This window comes from Amblyomma mixtum, chromosome 5 (assembly GCF_055824585.1).
Source record: "Amblyomma mixtum isolate Tamu chromosome 5, ASM5582458v1, whole genome shotgun sequence".
NCBI lineage: Eukaryota > Metazoa > Arthropoda > Arachnida > Ixodida > Ixodidae > Amblyomma > Amblyomma mixtum.
The window spans coordinates 127,561,704-127,585,440 of NC_143016.1; the positions used below are offsets into that span (position 1 = coordinate 127,561,704).

The window sequence follows — 23,737 nt, forward strand, 5'->3', positions numbered from 1 at the left end:
AAAATGCTTGGAAGATGATACTCCTCTACAATCAGTTTTACCAGCGCAAGAATTTTCTCTTTCACGATTAATGATTTGGCGAACTGTAATTTTCATATTGCGAATTCGAGAGTTTCGAATTTGCAGTTCCTTCTCGTCTTCTTTCCCAGGTGTGTTGCGGAGAATATAACGGCGTGGGGGTCGCAAGGGCGGCGGGAAGGGCTCTATGTCAGACTACTTCATTTCTGTTGACGTCATGGCGTAGGGTCACGAGGCCGACGAAGGACACATGAAGCGCTCCATTCAGTGACATCACGACACTGGTCACGGGATGTCAAGTGCTACTCATACTATCACTCAGACTACGCCCACTGCAAGAGAATGACCTCTCCCGTGTCTCTCCAATTAAGCCTCTCCAGTGCAAGACGCGGCTGCCTCATTCCCGCAGATCTGCCTACCTAACTATCTGCCGCTCTCTGCCACGCTTGTCTTCTCTTGGTAGGCACTCCGGTAGCCATAAGAAACATGGGTTATCGCTCATTCGCATTACCTGCCCGACCCAAGCTCAGTTCTTCTTCTTGATTTAGACTATGATATCATTAACCCGAGATTGTTTCCCGATCTATTCTGCTATCTTCCTGTTTCTTTACATTGCAACCGCCATTTTCGTTTCTATTTAAGTTGCGCTACCGTCTCTTTAAGTTGCACTCTTTCTTTAGCCTCCAGATTTCTGCCCCATAGGTGAGTACAGGTAACACACAGCTTTTATATATTCTTCTCTTGAGTGTTATTGGTGAACTGCCTGTACCCCATTCTTATTAGTATAAGTACTTCACTCTCGTGATCCGGATGGATCTGCGGTCACTACCTGCCCGAAGTAGACGTACTCCATTGCCACTTCCAGCGCTTCGCTGTCAATCGTAGACTGCTGTCTCCTTCCGGGACTGTCAACATTACTTCGGATCTCTGCATTCTTTTTTATGTCCACGTTTTTGTTTTAATGCCCACATTTTTGATAATCTTTTGCAGCTCACGCCCAGAGTGAATTGACAAGGCAATGCCATCAGCGAGTCTCAGGTGTCGAAGGCATCAAGGCGAAAGCCTTTAGTGCCTGATCGTTGTCGACAGAAGGTTGTCAGCAGAGGTGTCGCGCTTTTTCTATTCAGACCAGAAAAAAAATCTTTGTGCACGATGGGATTCGAACCAGCATCCTTCCCTTCCGCAGACGAGCATGCTAATGGCTACGCTACTTCCTGCCAACACATAAGTAGTTCTCCTTTTCTAGGACGCTGGAGAGTGTTTGTAGAAAGGCGTCGAATCAGACGGATGCCTCCCAAACACCCTCCCATGTCTCCAGCATTAAGATTCACAAACAACTGTTTGCTTAATTACCATCTTAACCACACCTCAGGGACACAAGCAGCAACACCGCGCTAATGACTTTCGCCTCACCGCACTTTAGGTCAACAAAGTGCCCCCCTGAATTTTTCTCTGATAACTCTTACCCTCAGCTGTTCTCAATCCAGACCGCTGAATAAGTCCTGTAAACACGTCTCTCTGTCTAACGCCCTTTACTGAAATTTTACTGCTGACTTTCATGGTAACGCAGGCGGACATAGCCCTAATGATCTTGAAAGAGCTGCGCTGCAGAATAATTTCTCTGTTATGCAAGCAAGAAGGCAATTTCACGATACATGCGCCACCCAATTATTGCATTTGCTACCTCTGACCCCACGGCTGAGAGCGAGCATGTAATACCATATGAACTCTCGGTTATTAAAGGCGGCACTTGACAGTAGCAAGAGAATATACAGTGTTCATAATCCCTAGGAACAAATTTGAGGGGACACTTCAGTTCACCCTTAAAGGCATGAAGCGTCAGCGTAATAGATTAATTACCATATATGCAGGAGATCAATCTGTAATTTGCATTAATAGATCCCTGGGAGTCCTCATACCCCTCCTTTCGCAGTGGTGCAGATGCTATCGATGCGTCACTTTCTCTGCGATGGCAACTACTCCCTGCGATGGGCCTTTTGGGTCCCAGGTTGCTCTCCTCGAGCGACCAATCATCCATTTAACTTCCAGCTGCCGGTGGGCAGTTTTCTCAAAATCTAGCGGGCAATTTGTGATGACGTTACAAGGTCATGTGATCTAGAGGGCCCGCCAGCCTCCTTGGCTGCTCTCTGTGCACCAGGAGATAGGGTCACGCTCTCGATTTTTCGCTCACAACGCCTAAAACGCCTACGCTGGATTTTCTAATTAACGGGGCCTTTAACGCTGTCGCATTAAAACAGGAGTGTAGGGGTCAAGACCATTACCCTCCTCTGCTCCCGCTGTTTGAAACGGGTCCCGCGTCGCTGCGAAGGATGGCGCCATGGTTCTGTGCAAGACAACCGCATGAATTGCGGTTGCCCGCGAGCGCATGGATTTGGCACCACGCTCAGGCACCGCTGATTTGCACAACAGCGCGTAGGACCATTCTCCCCAAGTGCTGGAGTCGCCTACCATAGAGCCAGCAATACGCTGGCGTATGCGCTGATCAGGCGGCAGCACTACACGTAGGCACCACGAGGTGAGTGAATGTCTCGCCAAAGTTCGTTAGGGTTCGCCACCGGTGTTATTCCTTCGGTTGGGAGTCGTGTTCTCCCTGTGTTCGGCGCCAAGGTCACTAGTGGCACGCCAACAACAGGAGCTGCGTTTCATTCTTACTACCGCCAGTTGTTGACGCTTCGCATAGTGCATTAGTCATTAGTGCATTAGCCGCATAGTGCAAGCATTAGCCGAACCATCGTGACCACTGGCTGGCATCAGAGAAAAGTAAATTGAATGGCGGCGTATATTACAAATAAATTTCTGGGCTAGACCGTGCTACGCCTAGACTATACCACTGCAGGAATGCATGTGTACATATTGTGCCGTGTTTTGCTTCCATACTTAGACATCGAGCGTTGTCAGTACACAAACCTTTATGCACCCGTTTAGCTGCCCTTGTCTCTGGCATAGTCACCCAGGCGGGCGACCAAGTGTTATTAAAAATTCGCTGAGGTCGCGCTGCGCCTCTCTGCCGGTGGACTCCGCCGCCCGTTCGATCCAGGCTCCCGTGATGCGTCATTCACTTGGTGCAACACTCTGCGTTGCGGGGTGGCGCCCGCGGCTTTTCAGGGCCCGTTATAGATGCGACTCTCACTGTGAAGAAGCTGCAAGGTTTTCGAAGGAGTCCCTCATTGTTTTTCAATTGCTGATATTGTGCAATCAAAAGCAGAATAAATTTATTCTTCCTACGGTGTCTATTATACATTTTTTATTTCTGCATGCGTTTCGCTACGTACAAAAATCATCTCCTGCTTTAACGCGATTGTGTTAGGGGCCCCGTGTCGCGGACAAACCCTTGTCGCAGAAAAGCCGCAGAAAAGCCGTAGTTTGCGTTGGCGGTGTTTTAACACGAGAATCTCTAAATAAAAAGTAAGAGATGACTGCGGCGACCGGCATTGGGAGAATGCGAAAGCATTGACGCTTCCTGGGCACTGGTCGCCTCCCTTTGCTTCTCTTTATCGTTTTCTTTTTGTTAGTTTATTAATTTAACTAGTACATTAGCGGAGTTATCTGTTGCTTTAATTAAAGATTGATTTAATAACTCTGACTACACCTTCTTTTGTCGCAATCAGTCATTTTGGTTTTTCAAATTTGGCGCCGTGGTTCCTTTTCCGCCCACTTACTAAAGCCCCGTCGAGCTCTTCTCTCTTGAACCGTCGAATGGTTTTTGCTGAGAAGTACTCAAATAATTAATATATGTGCATAAAACTTTTTGTTCCATTCATTATCACTAATCAAATACATTTCAAACTTTATTATCTTCTCTTTTGCCTATATTTTCACTATTTCTGCGTCCATGGCTGTTTTCCCGTCCACTCACTTTAACAACGTCCGCGCAATTTCTCCTTGTTTTTGACATTTTTGGCTCTAATTATATAACTAATCATCCTGTCCACATAATTTCTGATGTCGCAGAACCAAAACCTTCGCAAAACGTAAACTTTGGAAAGATATAAAAATACATATTTGCAGCCAGCTTTTTTAGATATTTTCTTTCCTACAGTCCACGTGCAGCATAATGAGGCGATGGGTAAAATTGTCTGTACGATGGGTCTGAAGTAAAAAAATATGGTAAAGAAACATTTTGAATAACGTTTAAAATATGAAGCTGTATGTCTCCACAAATTTAAAACTTGGAATACTTGAACTTTCCGACATCATTATGTGTTCTATTGGCTAAATCTATGCTCATTTTGTACTGCCTGGCAGGATTCCTTCAAGTTTGAAATAACACTGCCCTGCGAGTGAAACGCCTGTATGGCCACAGTTTGAAAAAATATTTAGAAAAGGGCCACCCTTAATTTCTTTTAAGCATGCAGAAATGATGCGTCAAAACGTGCCCGATCGCATCGTTAAAAGATGTGTTGCATTATTTTTGTATTTTGACACTTACACAGTAGCGAATGCTACCCTTTTAGATGCTGCCGCTAGAGCAACCGATTATGAGGGTCGGGTCCTAACATGAAATGGCGACATAGAAAAGAACTTCACACTAACCTTGCAATGAGAGGTTTTCAATAAAATTTGCGACTAAAATAATTCATTATTCTTTAATTATTTCCACCTGGGCTTCACGCTCAGTTGCTAAAGCTGCCGTGCTCGGTCTTCTACGCATGTCAGTACAACAGTTGCTTCGTTTGAGGGTGCGACACCCGCTCCAAGCCGCTCAAACAGATGCGGTAAGCTAAAATCCTCGCTGCTTATCAAGCAGTCTAGAAGTCTGCCAAACGACGGGCGGAGACTTGAAACTCGCCTTTCAGCGAATGCGGTGTGTCTGGGAGATGCCCGGAGTGACTCTTCGTTTACTCTTTCGCGTTTTCTCGCTGTTCGAAGAAACGAGTAGTAACAGAATTGGCTGTGAGAATATGCGCATTACTTTCATAGGTGTCTCCCAGCCGCAGTCATTTTCCCGTGTGCACATCCGGCTACAGTTCACCAGCGTCTCTTGCCTTCTTTCGCTGTTAAAGCTAAGGAGTATAGCCAAAATTGCGTGTACTGCGCAGATTATTCAGGACACGTGAAAAAGGTTTTCTTCTCAGAGGGACTTTCTGACGTTTATCCCAAAAGAGTGTCTTTCCGTCCAAGAAGTAGACTTCGTGTGCGCAAACTTTTCGTCGCTTCAAGAACCTGGCCCCGGAATCGCCGCAGTCATCTGGACTCGAGCAAACTTTTGTTCTCGAAGAAGCCGGCGTTGAAGAGCAGAACAGGTATGTTGAGAGTTCAGAATTGCCACCTTCAAAACAATCGGAATTCGGAATCGGAATCGGAAAACAATCGGAAGGGGACATCGAAGATGTTTTAAACAAGATCCGGTCAAGTTTGACTGCAGCATACGGGGCGGGTGCGACAGCTACAAGCACGGCAGATATTTTTCGCGCTTAATCCGAGTGCTGAGTTAGCTTTAAGCATGCCTTTCGACACTTCTGATTCCCATAATGAGCTCTGTTGCCTATGAACTCTTCTCCCACCATCAATCTCAGTGAAAGAAATAAAAACTTTTATTCCGCCAGCATCCCTTTACATGATCAGAAAGTCTAAAATGCATCAAGTGAATGTGCGGCCACTGCCTGACCCGCAAACGAGAACGACACAGCCATGGGCAGCCGTTGGCAGCCGTGGACAACTACCAGGACTGTTCTCGACAAAGCGCAAAAAACAAGATGGGACGTGTTTTTGTCGGTGAAAAATAGTTAATCACACGACATGCCATGACTCGGTCTATTCGCCAGGCATACAGCAAGTTTAAAGCAGTTAACCTCGCACGCCTGATTGCCGAACAAAATTCTACGCTTCAACGCCGAAATGGGTAATCGCCATCCCCTGACAGGAGGCGCCTGCGTTTTTTGCACGAACACGAAGCTGGCCGAGTGCACATTGTAAAAAGTCGGCGGGCAGGAAAAAAGCCTTGAAGAGCTTCGCGACTTGTCTGTCTCAAGCTCTCCTCTTGTCCTCTTGGCAAATGGTTACTTGGCGAGTGCAAAGAATGTCCCATTTTATGCATGCTTAACACGGACATGGTTAAACGGACATGCTGAAACGGACATGCTTAACATGGGACATGCAAAGCATGTCCCATGTTAAGCATGTCGAGGTGTTATTTCGTGGGAGATTAAATTTGCCGCAGCCTAGCTTTCTCCTTTTGTAGTCAAGATGGGCGTTACAAAGATACAAACAGCAAGATATTTAATAACTAGAAGAGTGGTAGTGGTTTACTGCTTTCACTATGCGAACTTTGGGTTCTTATTTGTATGTCATGCTTTTGTAACTATCGGATAGAGTCAATATAAGAGCTATATGTCAAACCACATACTTGTACACTTTATACTAAATGAATCGGAATAAGGGCAATACAAAAATGGTTAAAAAGAGGCGCCAACTTTGTGAGCTCTAGCACAGCCCCAGGACTTCTGCAAAGTGGATGCTCACGGCAAATGGGCATGATCAAAATGCCTGCGATGGAATCGGGGGCTTTTTGGAGCATCAAGCCTCGCTGCATAATCTCCTAGGCCACGGTGAAGTCAGTCGCCATCAAGGCATCGTTTGAAACGGTGCAAGCACTGACTCGAAAATTGCAGAAGATCGCATTGATTCGCCTTCCGGAAGCTAATATCGAAGCATTCATAGAGGTGATAAAGAAAGATTGGGTTTTGGTTCCTGCTTTGTGTGGAATAGAGTCATCGCGCTGTTGAAAGTTTACATGGACCTGCACGTCGCAAGTGCGACTGTTTGCGAGCAGGTCAGTGCATTGGAAAAAATTTATTTTCCTACAAATATGGGTATATCAAGCATTTCTTGAGGGAGCGCAGTAGAAATTAAAGGCATTTTGTTAATGAAAAGCATCATCCTTTTTAAAACCTAATCCTTTTAAAAGCACAGAAGTTTCAAATCACTAAAACATTATTATAAAAAAAAAACAGCATATGCCCCCCCCTCACTTTTCGCATTCATGGGCTCCATTGGTAGCCAGAGCGCACCAAAAGGAGTTCGCGCGTAATATATCGAGACGACAAAATTATCCGGAAAGATTTCTGAGCAAATTTGCTTTAAAGAGGAACCGACAATCCCGCAGTAAGATATTCATATAAAGAATCAGACAGGACGATACCGCAAAGGATGTTGACAATACCACCGGAAAGCAGCGGGATATCCAAGACGAACAATCCCTTTCAACAGCTGGCGTGTGATGGCATCGCCACCAGAACGCCGACAGAGCGAGCAGCGGCAACTGGTGCGCCAGAACGTCCACGGCATGAGGAGAGGCAGCTAGCGTGTGTTGGTATCGCCACAAAAAATCAACGGGCCAGGACTGGCAGCTAACACGTGATGTCATCACCAACACTACGCCAACGGAGCGCGGAGCGGCAGCTGGCGTGTGTTGCCTTCGCCCCCAGAGAATCAATGAGCGAGGAGCGGCAGCTAACCTGTGATGTTATCACCGCCACAACGCCAACGGAGCGAGGAGCGGCAGCTGGCGTGTGATGACATCACCGCCACAACGCCGACGGATCTAAGAGCGGCAGCTGGTGTGCGATGGCATCACCGCCACAACGCCGACGGATCTAAGAGCGGCAGCTGGTGTGCGATGGCATCACCGCCACAACGCCGACGGATCTAAGAGCGGCAGCTGGCGTGTGATGGCATCACCGCCACAACGCCGACGGATCTAAGAGCGGCAGCTGGCGTGTGATGGCATCACCGCCACAACGCCGACGGATCTAAGAGCGGCAGCTGGTGTGCGATGGCATCACCACCACAACGCCGACGGATCTAAGAGCGGCAGCTGGCGTGCGATGGCATCACCGCCACAACGCCGACGGATCTAAGAGCGGCAGCTGGCGTGTGATGGCATCACCGCCACAACTCCGACGGATCTAAGAGCGGCAGCTGGTGTGCGATGGCATCACCGCCACAACGCCGACGGATCTAAGAGCGGCAGCTGGCGTGTGATGGCATCACCGCCACAACGCCGACGGATCTAAGAGCGGCAGCTGGTGTGCGATGGCATCACCGCCACAACGCCGACGGATCTAAGAGCGGCAGCTGGTGTGCGATGGCATCACCGCCACAACGCCGACGGATCTAAGAGCGGCAGCTGGCGTGTGATGGCATCACCGCCACAACGCCGACGGATCTAAGAGCGGCAGCTGGTGTGCGATGCCATCGCCGCCACAACGCCGACGGATCTAAGAGCGCCAGCTGGCGTGTGATGGCATCACCGCCACAACGCCGACGGATCTAAGAGCGGCAGCTGGTGTGCGATAGCATCGCCCCCAGAACGCCGATGGAGTGAGGAGCGGGTTCTGGCGTGTGATGGCATCGCCGCTACAACGCCGACGGAGCTAAGAGCGGCAGCTGGCGTGCGATGGCATCGCCCCCAGAACGCCGATGGAGCGAGGAGCGGCAGCTGGCGTGTGATGGTATCGCCGCCACAACGCCGACGGAGCTAAGAGCGGCAGCTGGCGTGCGATGGCAACGCCACCAGAACGCCGATGGAACGAGGAGCGGGAGCTGGCGTGTGATAGCATCTCCGCCACAAAGCCGACGGAGCTAAGAGCGGCAGCTGACGTGCGATGGCATCGCCTCCAGAACGCCGATGGAGCGAGGGGCGGGAGCTGGCGTATGATGGCATCGCCGCCGCAACGCCGACGGACCTAAGAGCGGCAGCTGGCGTGCGATGGCATCGCCCCCAGTACGCCGATGGAGCGAGGAGCGGGAGCTGGCGTGTGATGGCATCGCCGCCACAACGCCGACGGAGCGAGGAGCGGGAGCTGGCGTGTGATGGTATCGCCGCCACAACGCCGACGGACCTAAGAGCGGCAGCTGGCGTGCGATGGCAACTCCCCCAGAACGCCGATGGAGGGAAAAGCGGGAGCTGGCGTGTGATGGCATCGCCGCCACAACGCCGACGGAGCGAGGAGCGGCAGCTGGCGTGTGACTTCGGTTTCTTTTTTTTTTCTTTTGTCTTGATTATGTTTTTATTTTTCTGATTTTTATTTTGTGGCCGGCACTCAGTGCTTTCTTTGACTGTTACGGTGACAATGACTTTGCAGTGACTTGGGTTTTCTTTTTTTTATTATTATTATTTATTTCGTGGACTGCACGCTGTGCTTTGGCTATCTGCCTGCGTCTAACTTATTATGACGAGACTTTTGTTTTCTTTTCTTATGAGTTTTTTTAATGCTCTGTTTTTCGTTTAATTTTTTTTTTCTTCTTTGGAACATTTAGTTATTTTTCATTTATTTTGAATTGGCGTTAAGCCTGGCAAAGCATTGCTGGTCCAGGCATCATCCTCTCTCTTTCTTTTATGTTTTTTTTACCTCTTTTTTGAGAGGACCAATAAAAGGGTAAAAGGGCATCGCTGCCACAACGCCGACGGAGCCAAGAGCGGCACTTAGCGTGTGATGGCAGCGTTACCACAACGCCCAACGGGCGAGGAGCGGCAGCTGGCCTATGATGGCATCGCCACCAGAACGCCGACGGAGTCAGGAGCGCAGCTGGCGTGTGATGCCATCCCCACCACAACGCCGACGGAGCGAGGAGCGCAGTCAGCGTGTGATGGCAGCGTCACCACAACGCTAACCGGGCAAGGAGCGGCAGCTCGACTATGATGACATCGCCACCAGATCGCCGACAGAGCAAGGAGCTGCACCACGCGTGTGATGGCATCACCACCACAGCACCGAAGGAGCGAAGAACGGCAGCTAGCGTGTGATGGCATCGCCACCACGACGCCGACGAAGCGAAGAGTGGCAGCTGGCGTGTGATGGCATCGCCACCAGAACGCCGACGGAACGAGAAGCGGCAGCTAGCGTCCCTATTGAAAAATCCGGTATCGCGGCAAACCGGATTTTACCGGAACATATCGGTTTCATACCGGTCCGGTATCACTCTCATACCGGCGAGACCCGTCCGGTTTGATCGCTATACCGGTTCATACCGGTCCGGTATTGATCCCAAACCGGACAGACCGCTCCGGTACGGAGCTCATACCGGACAGTTCATTCCCGGTTCGAAGCTCAAACCGGACAGACCAGTCCGGTACGGAGCTCAAACCGGACAGACTAGTCCGGTACGGAGCTCAAACCGGACATACCAGCCTGTATTCAGAGCGATATGTGCTGCGGTTTTGGTGCTTGGTCTGCAGATTGACTGTTGTACGCCAGCAGATATTTTTAAGGGGAAGGGGGGGGGGGGGGGGGGGTAAGCGTGCGCATAAGTGCGATAATCAACACATACACGGTTTTGTTGAAAGGGTTAGGAAAAGAAAAGGGCTAAGCGTGGCAAAACATGCAGTTTGTGTATGAAAGGCGGGGGCTGCACGAAGGTGAATGGAGCGCAACCGCCATATTGGCTTCCCGTGCAGCACCCTCACAAAGCCAGGGCTGCTGTGTGCGGGCAAACGGCTAGTATACATCCGCCAGCAGTCTTCGTAAGTCCTGCGCAGATTACTCTGGGTTTCACAGTGCAGAACTTCACGACTGGCTGATAAACATGGCGAGCCTCCGGTGACTGCGCCAGAGGCTCCAAAAGGTTTGTTACTGTCGCGTTCATTGCAGCAGCTTTCTTAATGTTCGCTAGCGGCAGTCTGTAGCGACGCATCGGTGAAGAAATAAAATTCTTGGCTTTCGTGCAGGAATTCTTTGCACTTCTTCTTCATCAAGTGATAGTCCATTGATAACGCAACTTGTCCAAGCGCCATCGCGAGTGGCCCCACCGTTCACTCCATCAGGAAGACATACTAATCACAAATCGCCCAGAACATTTCTATCGACGAAGAAAAGGTTAATTCAATGGAGCCGGCAGCTTGGGTGTTCCCTTAAGGGCGACGCTCCATGCTAGCTAAAAGATACAGCGCTCCAGAGAACAAAATAACAACAAAAACCACCTGTAGAAACCTTACACGAGTAACCCGTCTCTTCGCAATTTTTTTTTAAAGCTTTTTTTTTTCTCTCATCACTGCCTTCTCTGCTTTTCCTGGGTCTGAGAATTCCCAAGGCCTGCGCGCTTTCCTTTCCCCCCGCTCTGACGTCAGCCACTTTGGCCGTTGACCCCTCCGCATTCCTCCGACACTGAGACGTGTCCTTTCTTCCCTCAACCAGTTCTGCACCCTTCCGTAGTCGTGTAGCCGGACATGTCAGCGTGCGCTGCTGCGTTTTATTGCTGTTGCGTTCGTGAGTGCTGGCTAGGAAATTGCTTGTCATCGTGATACCTAAATCTTGGCGTGTCGTGACCTGCTGTTGAAGCAATGGGTCGCTGCTGCGTGCCCAACTGTAGAGTAAACTATGACAACGGACCAAAAGTGCTTGTGTTTTCGTTCCCAAAAGACTGACGTAGGATTACGTGGGAGCGTGCTGTTCGCCGCAACGGCGTCGACATACGGACTGTGCGAGATTCTAAGGTACTGTACGTTGTGTCTGCGCATCGAAGCAATCGTTGAAGTCTAATAATTTATCACGGTGCTAAAATATGGACAAGGTGCGGTTCTAAAATTCATGGGACGCGATGTTTGCCCTAGACTGCTGGTATCTGTAATATATCTTTTTCTCTTATGTACCAGGCAGTGTTCTTGTGTGGTTGAAAGATACAAATTTTCAAGTTCAGGGCGGGCGTTCATGTCATGGTTAAATAAATATGCCTATGAATATCATCGAATTTTGCAGAGAGCATACATACACTAACGAGATATATTCTTGCATCTTGATTCAACGTTTCGACTATATTCAGTGTGCGTAGTGTTTTGGCTAAAGAATGCTCAATATATTTAGGTAATTGAAGCGATTCTATGCATTTGCGCAATGAATAAAGTAATAATGGCCGTAAGTTGCATGTCACAGTTCTCAATGCATTATGTTGTGTGTCAGTGCCCAATTAAATGATAAGCTGGGGGCACTATGTACTACCAATCATATTTACTTTTCAGCAGGTGCTTTTGACTACTTCATTGGCCAGCACCCTGTAGAGACCCCAGCGCCGGTAGATCGTCGCAAAGAGTTAAATTATTACCTCAGTGAGCTGGTTCAAGACCTGCGAAAAAAATAAACATCTTTTGGAGTTTTTGATGCATTATAATACTCACCAAGCTACCAATACTTGGTAAAAGCTGGGAGCAAATAACACAATTGCACATCGACTGCAATACGAGTCGCTGATAATCGCAGATTACCAGTTTCTGAGGCTCTGTATATTGCAGCATTTGGCATGTACACTTATGGCCCCAGTTTTTGGGCAGATTTAGTCCAAGTGGGATATATTTGAAGCATTTTATTCCTGCCTTTGTCCTGTGATACAGGGCCCTCCTGTATAATACGGGCCTAGCTTGTAGAATACAGGACTGTCCTGTATGCCGGTATGAATTTTAAACCGGAACCGCATACCGGGTTATTGTACAGGATTTGCGATACCGGTTTACCTGAGTATCCTGTACAAAACAGGAGAGTCCTGTATTATACAGGACTGTCCTGTTTTATACAGGATATTCCGGTAATCCGGTATCGCAAATCCTGTACAATAACCCGGTATGCGGTTCCGGTTTAAAATTCATACCGGATTTTTCAGTAGGGGTGCGATGGCAGCGTCACCACAACGCCCACTGGCCGAGGAGTGGCAGCTGGCCTATGAGGGCATGGCCACCAGAACGCCGACGGAGCGAGGAGTGGGAGCTGGTGTGTGATGTCATCGCCGTCAAAACGCCGACGAAGCTAAGAGCGGCAGCTGGCCTTTGATAGCATCGCCACCAAAAGCCGGAGGAGCGAAGAGCACAGCTGCTGTATGATGGCATCACCACCACAACGCCGATGAAGCGAGGAGTGGGAGCTGGCGTGTGATGTCATCGCCGTCAAAACGCCGACGAAGCTAAGAGCGGCAGCTGGCCTTTGATAGCATCGCCACCAGAAAGCCGCAGGAGCGAAGAGCGCAGCTGCTGTGTGATGGCATCACCACCACAAGGCCGACGAAACGAGGAGTGGGAGCTGGTGTGTGATGTCATCGCCGTCAAAACGCCGACGGAGCTAAGAGCGGCAGTTGGCCTTTGATAGCATCGCCACCAGAACGCCGAAGGAGCGAAGAGCGCAGCTGCTGTGTGATGGCATTGCCACCACAACGCCGACGATGGGAGCTGGTGTGTGATGTCATCGCCGTCAAAACGCCGACGGAGCTAAGAGCGGCAGCTGGCCTTTGATAGCATCGCCACCAGAACGCCGAAGGAGCGAAGATCGCAGCTGCTGTGTGATGGCATTGCCACCACAACGCCCACCGGGCGAGGAGCGGTATCTGGCGTGTGATGGCATCGCCACCAGAACACCGAAGGAGCGAAGAGTAGCCGCTGCTGTGTTTTGGCATCGTCTCCACAACGCCCACCGGGTGAGGAGCGGGAGCTGGTGTGAGATGGCATCGCCACCAGAATGCCGACGGAGCGAGGAGCGGTATCTGGCATGTGATGACATCGCCACCAGAACGCCGACGGAGCGAGGAGCGGGAGCTGGCGTGTGTTGGCTTCACCGCCAGAAAATCAACGGGCGAGGAGCGGCAGCTAACGTGTGGTGTCATCACCTCCATAATACCGACGGAGCGAGGAGCGGCAGGTGTGTGATGGCATTGCTGCGACAACGCCGACAGAGCGAGGAGCTGCAGCTTGTGTGCGATCGCATCGCCGCCAAAACCCCTTTGTTGCCAGGAGCGGCAGCTGGCGTGTGATGGCATCGTTACCCGAAACGGCGCTCTCAAAACGCATGGGCGGCGGCCCACGTGTGAGCAGGAATGGTTGGAGTTGTTGCAATTGAGGGAAGGATGAAAAGGAAAGTGCACGAGCCTGCTTACTGCGTCGAGCTGAACCACAATCGCTGCAGTGTGTAAACAGAGAAAAGTTGAAATATTTGAGAGGCACAATTGAAAAATGGGCGTTGCAACAAGCGCGTCCGCCGAAGCGACGTCGCCGGCTGTTGGAGATGATCGCCTGATATTTCAATGGTCTTTGAGTTTGAAACATCGCAAAGAAGCTCGGCGTGACTACCTAGCTGGGCACACTTTCATGGAGCCGATAAAGTGATTAAATGTCTTGTTCTCGGTAGTGTAATCTTGAAAGCTCATTTTTAGGTCTTCATTAAGCCTCCCTGCATGAATGCCGGAGTAGGCAGGAAGCCGGCTGTGGCGGCTTCTAAGCGTCAAGTTTAGTATTAAAGAGAGTGATTTCACAAAGTAAATGGGAATTTTCACGGAGGCCGATGCAGTAGAATTCCGTAGTTGTTTGAATTACTTCTAAAATCTTAATCAGTCAACCTTTAATCCTTAACACAGCTGTTAAAGGAAGCCAAGAATAGACGACCTAAATACGGCGCATTTCTGCTGCAGTCGATGCTGCAAGTTGACTAGTAAGTGTCTCTCGCTTCACGAAATGTGAGAGTCATGGGTTCCAGTGAACGGCCGAATAAGCAAACATGGAGGGCAAAATTCCTATTCATATCTATCGTGGCTGCAGTGCTTTTAAAGCACTGCAGCCACGAGTGGGCACGGCGAAAGCGCTTGGCGCAGGTCGTTCACCATGCGCCTCATCTTCTTTGTACAGGTTGGTCACAACTGTTCGTTGCGTAGTGACAATAGGTTTTTAGTTGTTCTGCCGTGCCCTCAACTTTGTATAAGTATAGCCTATGATTGTTTCTGCTCCTGCAAACTGATGTGTGGCGATGTTGAGGAAAATCCTGGACCAACAGTTGAAATGTTTCAATCCTTGATAGAAGGACAACAGGCAATAAAAAATGATATCGCGGACTTGAAAATGCGCCTTGAAAATACAGAAAAAGCGGTCAATAGTTTTAACAAGCGTTTGACTCAGTTGGAAGAAGACGTACAAGAAAATAAGAGCACAGCTGCTACCTTGTTCACAACTGTAAGTAAAATGGAAGAGATACTAAAATCACAGCAAGCCAAGCTGATCGACCTAGAAGATCGAAGTAGGCTAGCAAATCTGATAGTTTTTGGCATTCCGGAAATTCCCAATGAAACTTTGTCGCCCTTACGTGACAAGGTTTTAAACGACGTCTTTCTGAATAAATTGGGCGTGAGCTGTTCGTCGGTGACAAGAATACATAGGCTTGGGAAGAGTTCAGATGGCCAGCCGATTATCATGTATTTCCAGGGCTACACGGAAAAACATTCAGTCCTGCAGAACGCATACAAGCTAAAAGGTTCAAATATTTCTATTCAGAATGATTACTGCGCTGACACGCGGCGCAAACGCAAACTGCTTTGGACTAGTGCGAAGGCAGACAAAAATAGCGGAAAAAAGGTTCAGCTAATACACGATAAGCTACGAATTGATGACCTGTATTTTTCTTGGGATGTTGCCTCCAACTCCCGTAAACAGATTTCTGGAACTGATAGTTCACCGAGCCGCAAACAAAATTCTAGAACGAACAGCTCAACGTCCGAAAGCTAGCTTTTGCAGGCGCACTAGCTCCGGCTTCTCTCATTCAATGCCAGAAGTATGTAAATAAGACAGATAAGCTGGAAGATTTGCTTTTGTATTATGACCCCCATGTCTGCATCATTTCGGAAACTTGGTTGCATGAAGCCATTTGCGACGACGAAATAGTTCCGCCGAACTATCATCTGTACAGAAAAGACAGGGGTTCTCGCGGTGGCGGTATTGTAGTCATAACAAAATCCAGTGTTCATGTAACAGTTGCAGATCAAATCAAGGAACACGAAAGTTTATTCTCGATGATATCTATCTGGGGAATGTCGTTTTTTTTGTGCTCTGTATATCGGGCCCCAGGGGCTGATGACTCTTTTATGCATCAGTTGTATGATCATCTCCTGAGACTAAAGGGAAAAAACTTAATAATAACAGGTGACTTCAATCTGCCGTGTCTAAACTGGAATCGTTTAACTTATGGTTCATCGGTTTCTCGTCACTTAGCGATGGATATTATGTTAAGTCTGGGCCTCCAGCAGGTTGTTGATAATGATACCCGTGGAAATAATATTCTTGATCTTCTATTCCTGAGCGAAGTATTTTCGGATGGAACAACAACGGTGGAGCCTGGTATATCAGATCACAAGCTGATATCTTTTTGCTGGAAAGTTGCTGCGCAGAAGCACCAAGATCATAGAACAGTTAAAACAATTAGAGATTTCACTAAGGCAGATGATGTTGCGATTATAGATTATTTAGATGCACAACTTGATATAATCGAAAATAATGTTGAACTTTCATGGCAACGTTTTGAGGAGACTGTGAAGTACTGTACGGAGCACTTTGTTCCTTTAAAGGTAGTTCGAAAACAGCGCCTGAATCCTTGGATAAATCGGGATATTATTCAGACCAAGCGTAAAATAAAAAGGCTGAGAAAGGGGAACAAAGCCACAACCCCGCAAATTACGCAGCTGAAACAAGACTTACTACGAAAGGTAAATTTGGCTAGAGATGAGTTCTACAGATTGAATCTTGAAGAATTTATTTCTAGCGATCCTAAAAAGTTTTGGCTGCACCGAAGCCAGAGAAAACAACAGATACAAAGCATTAACGTCAACGGAACTGAAATAGAGGATGCGCACTGCATTGCTGAATACTTCAATGTATATTTTCAAAGTGTGTTTACAGAAAGTGATCAGTGTGAACTTTCCAGTACAAGTAGCCCGAATGCCGCGCCCTTGCGTCCTTCACGCCTGCCCCGAAGGCGTTCCTGAGGTACGTGGATGACTGTTTTTGCATCCTGAAGAAAGAAGCATTACATGACTTTGCTATTCACCTTAACAGCTTGGAACCTAGCATACAGTTCACCGTTGAAGAGCAAATCGACTGCCATCTCCCGTTTTTAGATATTCTCGTTTCGAGACAGTCCTCACGTCTATATATTTCACTGTTTACAGGAAACCCACGCACACCGGCCGTTATCTCCATTTTAAGTCCGTTCACCCTGATTGCCAGAAACGTTCCGTGGTGTCTTCGCTCCTCCGACGAAAAGAGGTGTGTTCCAGAGGAGAAGACCGGATTGCTGAAGATGTATGTGTACGGCGAGACTTGTCCACCTGTGGTTATCCTGTACACGTCATGGACTCTGTACAGCGTCAATTGGAACGTCCCAGGCTGCAGGCAAATCCCGCAACCCAGAAACGAGCCGCGATTCCCTATGTCCCTGGCATCAGCGAACCATTGGCGCGCATATTACGGTCATACGATGTAAAGACCGCACATGTACCCGCTCGAAAGCTGAGGAGTCAGATTGTGCACTACAAAGATAAACTGAAGAAGGAAAAGTTCCCAGGTGTTATTTATTCGATCCCATGTGCGGACTGCCCGTCTGTGTACATTGGCGAGTCGGGTGACTTTGAGCGGAGACTGCGTGATCACAAGAATGACGTCAAAAACCGGCGCGCAGATCAAAATGCGCTTGCCGAGCACTCAGTATCCGCCAATCACAACATAGACTGGGCAGAGGCACGTGTGATCGAAAAAGAAAAGGACAAGATATCACGCCTCTATCTGTAATCGCTGATTATCCAGACGACAGCGCATACGCTTAATCGGAATGACGGAAACTTGCCCCCAATCTACGCCAGGTGCCTGGGTTCGCTCTTGCGCCGTGTATAAAATGGACAACGCAGCTACGTTGTCCCTCATTGTGAACAAGGCTCCCGTGGGGGAGCCGAAACGTCATCTCATCCTTTCTTTTGGTCGGCGCCTTCTAATTTCGTCAAGTAGCCCATCGGTAGATCATATTTTAATCAGTCGCAAAGGTGGCCTGGCATTGCTTCTAAATATAAATATTAAGAGGTCAGCTGGGCCCGATAACATTCCTAATGCTTTCTTGAGGCGATATTCTGAACAATTATCTGAATTCATTTCTAATCTTTTTCAGTTATCCTGAAAATTAGGCGCAATACCATCAGTCTGGAGTAAAGCACGTGTTGTGCCGGTACACAAGAAAGGAGACCGCCAAACTGTTTCAAATTACCGTCCTATATCTATTACTAGCACGTGTTGTAAGCCATTGGAACATATTGTCGCTGGTTTCGTACAAGAGTTTTTGAAAGATCATAGCATACTATCACCTTTTCAGCATGGTTTCAGGAAAGGACTCTCCACTGTAACTCAACTCGTAACACCGGTACATGAGCTATCCCGCATACTTGATTTATCTGGACAAATAGATCTGCTCTTTCTGGACTTCAGCAAAGCTTTTGATAAAGTTCCTCATGCAAAGTTATTACATAAATTAGATAAAATTGGACTCCCATTTGGTATCATACAGTGGATATGTGCTTATCTCAAAAACAGAGAACAGTTTGTTGATATTATAAATTGTACTTCCAGTGCTCGTCAGGTCACCTCAGGAGTCCATCAGGGGAGTTTGCTAGGACCATTGTTATTTTTAATTTATGTTAACGACTTGATTGATGTTATTCCTGGTAATGTGTCCATTCGGTTATACGTGGATGATTGTGTTATCTTCAAGAAAATTGTGTCCCATGATGATCATTATGTGTTGCAAAGATGCCTTGCAGAAATTACTGACTGGTGTTTCAATTGGGGAATGGAGCTCAATGCGGAAAAAAACTGTACTTTTACGCGTAACAAGAAAAAAATCTGCGAGCATTTTTCCGTACCAACTTGTAAATAGAACTGTCCTCGAAGTCGACAAATACAAATACCTTGGCGTTACCCTTAACAATAAGCTTACATGGTCTACTCATATCTCGTATGTTTGCTCAGCAGCGCTAAAAAAATTGTGGTTCATAAAGAGAAAGCTTAAAAACGCGCCTGTAAGGACTAAAATGTTAGCCTACAATGCAATAGTGAGATCGAAGTTAGAATATGCTTCCGAACTCTGGGAACCGCATACCATGAAAGACACAAAAGAACTTGAGCGAGTACAGAGAAAAGCAGTGAGATTTATACACGGGAAATATGCCAGGAAGGATTCGCCGTCCTCAATAATGGTACAAAATAGAATACAGACACTTGAAATACGCAGAAAAACTAATCGTCTGGTACTACTGCTACATAACTCTCTTTCTGGAAAAAATAATATGACGCTACCAGCTTCCGTATGTCGGCCTTCTACGAGGAGAACACGAGACAGTCATGAGTATTTCCTTGCACCGAAACGCTTATAAGTACAGTTTTTTCCCTCGAACGGTAAACGATTGGAATTCACTTCCCATTAGTGTATTTCAGTCAAACGATGTCATGGCTGCATTGCAAAATCATTTTTGTGTAAATTAGCGATGTTGAAGTTCTCATTTGTGCTTCTTTTTGTGCATTATATTCATTTCATGTTGTATTGTATACGCTTTTCTGTGCTTTCTTGTTTGTGATATACCCCTCCTGCTTGGGCCAAAGTATTGGCCTGCAGTATTACTAAATAAATAAAGTAAAAAAAAACCTATGCACATAATAATATAATACATGCTCTGCTGTAGCGCGGGGCGATCAAAAGACCGCGTCTGCTTAGTGCAACTGATGTGTAAGGAAGCCAGTGTGGTCCTAAACGAAAATCAATGAGGACTTGTAGCAGTCCTTCGCAGGAGACACTATGGTCCTTCATGAATATTTTTCAGGCTACAACCACTGCTTTGAGGTTAATAGTGGGGCGCCTACGGCGTCTTTTAAGGTATCAAAGCCGTGAAGGATGAACATAAGATTCGCCTTTTCGCGCTGTAAACTTTATACTTGAGGGCTACCGTATGTGCCTCGCGACAAGGCTCATCAGAGCCCTTGCAACATGATGACTTATGGTCACGGCTGTGCGCACCACCATGATGACGTGTCTTTAACTGAAACAACTTCATAGAAGTATCCAAAACATTTGCAACTTTTTGTTCGTTGAACGACCCTTATTAAATAGCGATTGGTACGAAGCGCCCAGCCGGTAGATAATGAAACCTTTCGTCGAGTGTTCTGAACTGTAATATGGCTGCTTGAAGGGGCATTACACTTAATTTTTCTTTTCCAACACTCCAGGATATTTTGGTTAACTGTCACACCCTTAACGTGTAACGCATTCTTTCCCTTCTGTTTGATTTTGCTCTATAGCTCCTGTACAGAGCATGTTTGGCTGAAAAACTTACTAGCACTCCAGATCGTTCCCGTAATTACAAAATTCCAAACTATTGCGTTATTTTTAGTTAAATTTTCATTTAAACACAGCCCTAAAGCAATATCCATGCAGCCGTAAGGTATCTTCTATTAGCGATGTTTTATAGCCAATAAACTGCTGCTGTTCCCAGCGGAGAGTCAATTCTTCACCTTCACTCTCCCTTTCATACAGCAATACCTAGCTCCAATTAAAAGCCACCTGCCGGAGAGACGCACTGCTAAGGGCTCTTGATTAAAACCTGTCATGAATGACGTCTTACCTTTCCCTTTTTTCTTCTCGAACACAGCTTCCCTACTCTGTGCAAGGCTTCCTTCGCAGGCGGATAAATGATATCAGAGACCCTGCCTCATCTAGGGCTCCTAAAAGATGACTGAAGCAATAATTTATGAGCTACCACACGCATCCGCATATAGGGCATCTTAACCTCGCACAGCGATTTCACAACTCTAGAGGGGCTGTTCTGTAGAGATGTCATTTGAGCCAATGAAAGAAAAAGATTTCTCTGCTCATTGCCTTCTCGCTTGATTTCGCTAACACATGCAGCACTATAAGCTAGACACGCGTCCTGCAAACATTTCGAAGTTCTAACATCAAAATGTATTTATGTGAACCGAATGCTTCTGCAGGCACGCCTGTTCCTCTGCTCATTTCTTCTCATATTTTGAATCCTAAATTTCTCTTCCTGACCTTTCAAGCGCCGCGTTCTCGCCGAATTCTTTGCCGTAGAGCTTCCAGCAGTTCTCCTTTTCATGAGATGATTCATCACAACCTCTGTGTGTGGCTCCAGTGTAGTAAGGAAGTACAACTCCGCTTTACTAGGCTCAGCAGCTAATCAGTCGCTGCGGCAGCGGTGGCCTGCGGATTCGAACACCCGTCTCGTACGCAACAGGCGCGAGATTCGGCCGCCAGTGCCTTTTCACACTCCCCGGTTTTCCGTTGTAAACATGCTTTCCCGCATACCGGTTCTGGGGCAAAAGCCTTAGCATAAATTTTTTGACCCCTCCCCGCCCCTTTTCAAATCAAATCAATTCAAATCAAATCAATTTATTTAGCATTTTTTTCAATACAGAAATAAATGCAAAGATAAGAACAAAAAGCTGCTTCTCGAGCAGCTTGACAACGGTTCTTACCCCTTGTTTTCTCTTGGCAACGGATAACAGCAGAAATAATACAAAGTTGCGATTAAAATTGTACGAAGATAAGAGCATGTAGTATACATAGAAACTGTAAACACAAAATATATAGTAAACACAAAATACATAATATACATAGTAATTCCAAACAAAAATGCTGCATATTAGTAAAAAGTAATAATACTGGTTCAATGTAACTGATAGACATGGATTCAATGAGACGAATACTAATACTTAATCACCAATATTTTGCACACTGAAGAACATCTAACGGCGAAATTGATATATGGCTATACAGGACTAAAAACATTTCCTGCTACATTTGCAGGCATAGAAGCACAGACCACAGTTTTACCACAGACAGTGTAATGCAGCCACCATTAAAAATACGTGCACAAAAGGCTGCAATAATAAAACAAGCTTTCAAAACATTGACGTTACCTCCCTAAATTGTGAGTGAACAAACACTTAAGGTGTTGTTTCGATAGTGTGTGGATGTCCGTGTTTGAATTATGATAGTTGTTAAGTAAAGTAGGCATAATGTATTGTAGTCTGTTGTGACCATGATTCGTGCGGGAAAACGGCACCAACCATACTTCTCTCTTATATTGTACGGCACCTCGGGTGGTTTTGTTAAATTGCATAATCGTAGAAAAGGCATCCGATTAAATTTCAGGGAATATTTGTATTTCAATAGGGCATTCAGCTCGTACATATGTGTCACAGGAACAACACCAAGTAAGGGGAACAGGTCACTTGTGTGAGCGTCGTATGGAACATCTGCTATGTGACGGAGAGCTCTTTTTTGTAAAAGAAGGAGTTTGTTGATGTTCGTTAGTGATGTAGTTCCCCATACAAGATTACAATAGTTTAAGGGAGGATTGAAAATAGCATTATAAAGTAGCAGCTTTATTTTGAGTGGAAGAACTTGTCTAAATCGGCAAAGTATCCCGCAAGCCCTGGCCAGACATTTAATCACACAGCCTACATGGATATCCCAGATCAAGTTCTCGTGAAAGGTGACACCGAGCGTTTTCACTTCCTTTGTTATTTCTATCTTCTCAGATCCTAAATAAAGATTAAGATTACGGTCAACAAATTTTTGTGATGGCGAGAAAATGACAGCCTTTGTTTTTTTATTGTTTATTGCTAAAGAATTAATTTTGCTCCATTCTGACAATTTATTCAGGGTAATATTTCCAAATTTCTCGAGTTCCGTCGTATCGTCACATTGAATGAAAAAGCTCGTGTCATCTGCATAAATTACCAAAGAGGCTTCTGGGGATACCCGTGTTATATCATTAATGTATATATTGAAGAGTACCGGTCCGAGGACACTGCCCTGTGGTACTCCGCATGCTATGCTTCGTAATGTGGACTGCTCTTCTCCGATAGAAACGAATTGTTTTCTGTTTTCTAAATAAGATCTTAGGAGAGCAAGGACAATGCCACGAAAACCGTAGTGCTCTAATTTAGCGAAAAGAGTTTGATGATTAATTCTGTCGAAAGCCTTTGAAAAGTCAACGTAAACACCTAATGTTATTTTTCTTTCTTCGAATCCTTTGATAATGAAATCTTTTTGGGTTAGAAGAGCCAGTTCCGTAGACATATTTTGGCGGAAATCAAACTGGCGCTCCGACAAAACATTATGCTTATTACAAAATGACATAATCCTTTGACAGGTGACTTTTTCGAATCCCTTTGAGATAACTGGCAGCACCGAAACTGGGCGGTAGTTCGAAAGCTCATTTTTGTTTCCAGATTTGTACAGGACAGTCACTTTAGCCCTCTGCATGTTCAATGGAAAGACACCAGTGGCTAGACACACATTGAAAATATGGGCAATAACGTCTACCAGGAGGTCGACAACAAACTTAATAGGCCTGAATTCCAGCCCGTCTATATCTCGTGCTTTGCTGTTTTTGCAGGACATAAAAACTGAGTGAATTTCCTGTGGTGTGATAGGTTCAAAAAAAGCAGAGTTTGCATTAGGTGCACCTAAAAAGAGTTTTGCATGTTCATTATAGTTGCTATTTGCAAGAGTTGTGAAGTATTCGTTAAAATGAGATGCTAATTGCGTACCAGTTAATTGCTGATCGTTGATTGTGATTTTCAGACTATCATTCTGTTTTGTGCCTGGTTTCAATAAATGATTTATTTCACGCCATATGAGGTCACTGCGGCCAGATGCCTCATTAAAAACATGTTCGTAGTAATCTTTCTTAGATTTCCGCAAGAACTTCGTCAGTTTATTTCTGTATTTTTTAAAAGCAGAAAAGTCTGCAGGATTTCGAGTTTTCACGAAATGAAAGTACATTTCATCTTTTTCGCGTATCATTTCGAGGCACTCATCTGTGAGCCATGGCTTGCGAATTTTTTTTGAACTCTTTACTCTTTTCACATGAAAACAACTATCGTAAACATTCTTAAGGA

At 46.5% G+C, this 23,737-nt stretch overlaps 1 protein-coding gene across 2 annotated transcripts in view; it reads right to left on the reverse strand.

Annotated features, from left to right (window-relative positions):
• Positions 1 to 23,737, reverse strand: part of LOC149343662 (carbohydrate sulfotransferase 5-like) — a 45,871-nt gene that overhangs the window by 12,943 nt on the left and 9,191 nt on the right. The gene's annotated exons all lie outside the window — the stretch shown is intronic.